At 40.1% G+C, this 6,576-nt stretch overlaps 2 non-coding genes across 2 annotated transcripts in view; both read right to left on the minus strand.

Moving 5' to 3' along the window:
- Nucleotides 1-5,511: 5,511 nt before the first annotated feature.
- Nucleotides 5,512-5,690, minus strand: LOC138927566 (5.8S ribosomal RNA). Its single transcript, XR_011444022.1, has one exon. It is a non-coding gene; the product is annotated as a 5.8S ribosomal RNA (ribosomal RNA).
- A 707-nt stretch (nucleotides 5,691-6,397) lies between these two features.
- The window catches only part of LOC138927572 (small subunit ribosomal RNA), a 1,996-nt gene continuing 1,817 nt past the window's right edge, over nucleotides 6,398-6,576 (minus strand). Inside the window, exon 1 of the ribosomal RNA XR_011444027.1 lies at nucleotides 6,398-6,576. This exon is cut by the window's right edge and continues 1,817 nt beyond it. This is a non-coding gene — a ribosomal RNA (small subunit ribosomal RNA).

The following is a 6,576-nucleotide window of genomic DNA, read 5'->3' on the forward strand; positions in this document are numbered from 1 at the left end:
AATCTACCTGTAGACGGGTTAACAACTCTTGACTTCCAGCCTGAAGCCTATCCCGGGCCCTCCGCATTTCGTCTTCCACGAAAGAGCTGGCTACCTCGGATTGCTCGAGGTGAGGCCATTTATACTGCTCAATCGCTTCAAACGAAGCATCGGTGCTATCCATCTCAACGATGGTAACCCGAGACCCCCACTTCTGTGGGGGGCATGGAAAAAAGAAGTTGGTACGTCTACCGGAAGCCTCAACCACTTCCGTGCGGTATATCGAACCAATGTGTCAAATTTCTTCAGAACGCTATCGTCACACTCCCAAGGGTCAGCTTGTGATAGAGTTGTGGGATATAGGACAGTCCGAAGGGCAAATAACTTCTGCTGTGGCTTCAGGGGGGCCCGAGTCAATCTCAACAGCTTCGGTTGCAACTCCTCAGCTGGATTGTACCGGACCCGCCCATCCGCAGTGAATTTAATCCCTAAATACTTCCACTCGTCAGTGCGCTTCAGTGAAGGAACCTCGCGCTCACCAATCAAAAAGCTCCGCCGTTCCACGACAGTACACTTTTGCTTGGCTTGCCCCTTTATGACAGTGAAACACTTGTGAAACACTTGTCAGTTTAGGGTGAGGCCCACAGAGGAGAGAAAGCAACTGTGGTGTCCAACAATTTCTGAAGGCCCATCGGAGTTTCCGCAAAAAGGACTATATCAGCTCGGAACGCAGCCGTATTTGTCATAGTGGGTCCGACTTTGGCACCAATCTCACTGGGTAACGACCTAAGTAAACGGTCAATGACCAGATTAAATAGTATGGGAGACAAAGGGTCACCCTGCTTGACGCCTCTTGCAGGAATGAACTCCCTTGAAACCCACCCGTTCCCAGTTAGCATTGTGCCGCCGCCCTCGTACGAATTCCGTATGTAGTTGATTAGTCCTTGTGGGGCACCATACGAAGCCAATGTGTTGTAGACCGCTTTGTGAGCTACCGCATCAAAGGCTTTACTAACATCGAGGGTCCCGATGTAGCACGATTTAAATCGCTTATGATGTTCCCTTAGAACTAAATCAACAATCGTCGTATTGTCAGCACACCCATCGGTCGGTAGGAACCCTCGCTGACGCGAATCCCAGTTGACTGCACTAATCAACCGGGCTGCCAAAATGGCATTTAGTTGCCTAACCAAAACCGAGGGACTGAAATAGGACGATAGTCTTGCGGACGACTTGCCGTCGCCATCTTCGGGATGAAGATGGTTCTGGCCAGACGGATGGAGTACGGAAGTCTCCCACACCAGAGAATTAAGTTCATTATGCGTAGCATAATGCCATCGGGGATACTCCTGGCAGTTCTTGGAGTAATCCCGTCCGGGCCTGGAGAACCTGATAATTTGACCTTATGGGCCCTAAGATCGCGCTGGTTCACAGCGGACCATACTCTCTCCAACGAATGTTCCATGTGGAACGAGGCGTGTTCGATGGAGCTTGAGCTAGGCGTGGTCATTATCTGTTTCCAATATGGCTCCATAATTTCCTGGGGTGGCTGCACCGACTCGTCAGCGCCCTCCAGCAGGGACTTTATGCATCTTCCCGGATGTTTATCCCAGTTACGCTGAACCCTAGCGTACTGCTGCCTTCTACGCTGTCTCATATTTCGAGGCTCCGTTCGGGGCCTCGTCAGAATGTGCGGTTCATTCCGTGGCGGAAAAATTTCCATGAGATAGCAAGATAAACTTTGGAGAGTGGTTTCCTGTCCCGAGACCTGCGCATTATCTACGATAGTTTGCAGGACCTCGGCTCTCCACCGGGAATCGCATACTACTGGGGCATAGCCCTGTAGTACCCTGAGGATTTCGCTGTTCGTCTGTTCGTGTGGTCTGATTGGTCCCGAAGATGATGTTGATACTCGTCGGTTTTGCTCGCTATTACTAGGGCGGCGCTGTGAGGTATTCGACTCTAATGCTTCTGGGGTGGGAACAGATTGCCCTCTTATCTGTTCCAGTTTTGCCTTATATTCACCCCTCTTCCGATATGAAGAAATTGCATCGGAACTGCGGTGTGTAAAAATTTCCGCTAGCTTTTTATTTAGATGTCGAATACCACTTGCTGCAAGCTCGACCTCCTTTCTCGCCATCATCAACGTTTCTTCCTCTGACCACCTCGCTTTTTTATCAACACGAAGACGTTGTGTATCAAGTTCGTCTTTGTGTCGATGTGACATGTGGACGCCCAAACCCCTCTTGGAGTTGAACGACATTCCACATATCGTGCAGGGCACCCGACCTGCAAGGTGAACCGCTGCACCACGTTCATACTGGTTGCTAGCATCCAGACTAGTAGCCGTGGACTCTCCTCTTCCTATTATATCATCAATTATCCGAGGCTCGTTGTTAGTTTCTGCACCAATATGTTTTTAAGGGGTCCAAGGGGCTGGTAACCCCAGGGACCCCTCCGCCGCTCAAATCAGCTACCAGCAAAAGCTAGTACCCAGAGAATACCACGAGGAGGTTTTGAGTCGACTTGACTTGATCGTATGATTTACGAGTTACGGAATTGCACCCACTCTACGCGATCAAATCCAATTCTCCATAGTTACTCCCGCCGTTGACCCGCGCTTACTTGAATTTCTTCACTTTGACATTCAGAGCACTGGGCAGAAATCACATTGTGTCAACACCCGCTAGGGCCATCACAATGCTTTGTTTTAATTAGACAGTCGGATTCCCCAAGTCCGTGCCAGTTCTGAATTGATTGTTAATTGATAATCGTTATAATTAATAAGAACTAATTGGTTTGACCCAACTAGTATTCTTAAAAATTTTAGCAAGAAAGTTCCACAATTGGATACGTAACTAAACTATCCGGGGAACAAGTTACAACCATAAATGATTATAACTCTATTTACCCAGAACGAGCACATAAACCATATTATTGTTTCCCAATCAAGCCCGACTATCTCAATCTTCAGAGCCAATCCTTATCCCGAAGTTACGGATCTAATTTGCCGACTTCCCTTACCTACATTATTCTATCGACTAGAGACTCTTCACCTTGGAGACCAGCTGCGGATATTGGTACGGCCTGTTGAGAAGTTTGCGTATCCCCACCATAAATTTTCAAGGTCCGAGGAGAAAATATCGACACAACAGTATATGTCATGCTCTTCTAGCCCATCTACCATATCTCTCTGCGAAAGACTTCCATGGTAGTACGACTATAAAACAGAAAAGAAAACTCTTCCGATATCTCTCGACGGCTTCTTTATGGTCGTTCCTGTTGCCAGGATGAGCACGAGGCCCATATTTAATAACAAACGGATACTCAACAGGTTACGGAATTGGAACCGTATTCCCTTTCGTTACCAATGATTCAGGTATATAATTTTCACAATAATTGTAATATTTATTTTTACTTGAAAATTTTCGGCTTTCGCCTTGAACTTAGGACCGACTAACTCGTGATCAACCACTGTTCACACGAAACCCTTCTCCACTTCAGTCCTCCAAGGTCTCATTCGATTATTTGCTACTACCACCAAGATCTGTACCAATAGCAGCTCCATGCAGGCTTACGCCAAACACTTCTACGCATACCATTGTACCTTCCTACTCACTAAAGTTTCAAAATTTATATTACAAGTAATATAAATCATCTACTTTAGCGGTAATGTATAGGTATACAACTTAAGCGCCATCCATTTTAAGGGCTAGTTGCTTCGGCAGGTGAGTTGTTACACACTCCTTAGCGGATTTCGACTTCCATGATCACCGTCCTGCTGTTTTAAGCAACCAACGCCTTTCATGGTTTCTGCATGAGTTGTTAATTTGGGCACCGTAACATTACGTTTGGTTCATCCCACAGCGCCAGTTCTGCTTACCAAAAGTGGCCCACTGGGCACATTATATCATAACCTTAAACTTCATATCAAGAAAGTTAAGGTTCTTACCCATTTAAAGTTTGAGAATAGGTTAAGATCGTTTCGACCCTAAGGCCTCTAATCATTCGCTTTACCAGATAAGATTATTTTATATAACATTAAAATGCACCAGCTATCCTGAGGGAAACTTCGGAAGGAACCAGCTACTAGATGGTTCGATTGGTCTTTCGCCCCTATACTCAATTCTGACAATCGATTTGCACGTCAGAACTGTTTCGGTCTTCCATCAGGGTTTCCCCTGACTTCAACCTGATCAAGTATAGTTCACCATCTTTCGGGTCACAGCATATCTGCTCAAGGTACGTTCCAGTTAGAGGCATAAATAATATAAATATTATTATACATAACTATATAGAACGCCCCGGGATTGTGTTAATTAACTATAAAATAGTTAAAAAACTAATCCCATTAATAGTCAAGTTAATTACGCTATTAGGTTTATATCCCAATAACTTGCACATATGTTAGACTCCTTGGTCCGTGTTTCAAGACGGGTCCCGAAGGTATCCTGAATCTTTCGCATTGTTAATCATACAAGTGCATATAATAAACACAAAAATCAATGATAATTATGCCATTATATAATTCCGAAAAATTAACGCACTGTATTCTTATTAATCTATCAACACTTTATCAAATTAATGACATTTATCCTATGTTAAAATGCAACATAATAATTTGAATAAACTATAAGTCATATTTTATGATAAATTATATATGTTAATAGATTACAATGTCCTTATATGGAAAAAATGCACACTATTTCTATAATATTATTTAAATATTATAACTTTAATGATGAATTTTCCATAATGGATATTCAGGTTCATCGGGCTTAACCTCTAAGCAGTTTCACGTACTATTTAACTCTCTATTCAGAGTTCTTTTCAACTTTCCCTCACGGTACTTGTTTACTATCGGTCTCATGGTTATATTTAGTTTTAGATGGAGTTTACCACCCACTTAGTGCTGCACTATCAAGCAACACGACTCTTTGGAAACATCATCTAGTAATCATTAACGTTATACGGGCCTGGCACCCTCTATGGGTAAATGGCCTCATTTAAGAAGGACTTAAATCGTTAATTTCTCATACTAGAATATTGACGCTCCATACACTGCATCTCACATTTGCCATATAGACAAAGTGACTTAGTGCTGAACTGATTTCTTTTCGCTCGCCGCTACTAAGAAAATCCTTGTTAGTTTCTTTTCCTCCCCTAATTAATATGCTTAAATTCAGGGGGTAGTCCCATATGAGTTGAGGTTGTATAAAGCAATGTATATATATATATAAACAATATATCTCTATGAAGAACAATATATTTGATATATTTTCAATTTTCGCATCTTTAAATAAGAGACAATTCTAGTTAAAAAAATTTAATTTTTTTTATGCTAGACATTTCTCAGTATTATTTGAATTGAAAAAAGAAAGAATTGTATATCTTCATTTTTTCTTTTATAAATATTTGAGATAATTGCTTTTATATTTAATATTATGAATATATAAATATATCCAATAATATACCATATGCATATCATTATAAAAATATATAATAATAAGCAACTTTATTAGCATAGTCTTACAACCCTCAACCATATGTAGTCCAAGCAGCACTATAAAATTAATTAAAGTACATAACAGCATGGACTGCGATATGCGTTCAAAATGTCGATGTTCATGTGTCCTGCAGTTCACACGATGACGCACAGTTTGCTGCGTTCTTCATCGACCCATGAGCCGAGTGATCCACCGCTTAGAGTTTTATAAATATATATAAATATACAATTCGTCAATTATGTTTTTATTGAAAGAAATTAAAAATACACCATTTAACTGGCATATATCAATTCCTTCAATAAAGTTATTTTTATACCTAAAATAATTGTTGCGAAATGTCTTAGTTTTATATAATCAATATAAATATAATTTATATTGTTTTAATATTATATAAAGCATTAACCTGTATATCAGGTACAACAATGTATATTTTAGGTGTTGCATTTATCAATGTATGCGCATAATTTAATATGAACAATACATCACGCAACGCATGTATATTAATTAAATATACACGCAATTTATATTCAATATATTCGTCTATATTTAAACATATAAAATATGTTTAATTTTTTGATATACCTAAAATAATTGTTGCGAAATGTCTTAGTTTTATATAATCAATATAAATATAATTTATATTGTTTTAATATTATATAAAGCATTAACCTGTATATCAGGTACAACAATGTATATTTTAGGTGTTGCATTTATCAATGTATGCGCATAATTTAATATGAACAATACATCACGCAACGCATGTATATTAATTAAATATACACGCAATTTATATTGAAGACAACAAATGGTCTATATATTCAATATAATATATATGTCTTTTATTTTTGGGTAATTTTTATTTATATATTTATATATAATAAATATTTTAATAACGGATAAGATTCATTCAATAATGATCCTTCCGCAGGTTCACCTACGGAAACCTTGTTACGACTTTTACTTCCTCTAAATAATCAAGTTCGGTCAACTTCTGCGAAACAACCGTAACACACAAGGCGTCACAGTGATCACGTCCGGAGACCTCACTAAATAATTCAATCGGTAGTAGCGACGGGCGGTGTGCACAAAG

This window comes from Drosophila bipectinata, unplaced genomic scaffold (genome assembly GCF_030179905.1).
Source record: "Drosophila bipectinata strain 14024-0381.07 unplaced genomic scaffold, DbipHiC1v2 scaffold_34, whole genome shotgun sequence".
Classification (NCBI taxonomy): Eukaryota; Metazoa; Arthropoda; class Insecta; order Diptera; family Drosophilidae; genus Drosophila; species Drosophila bipectinata.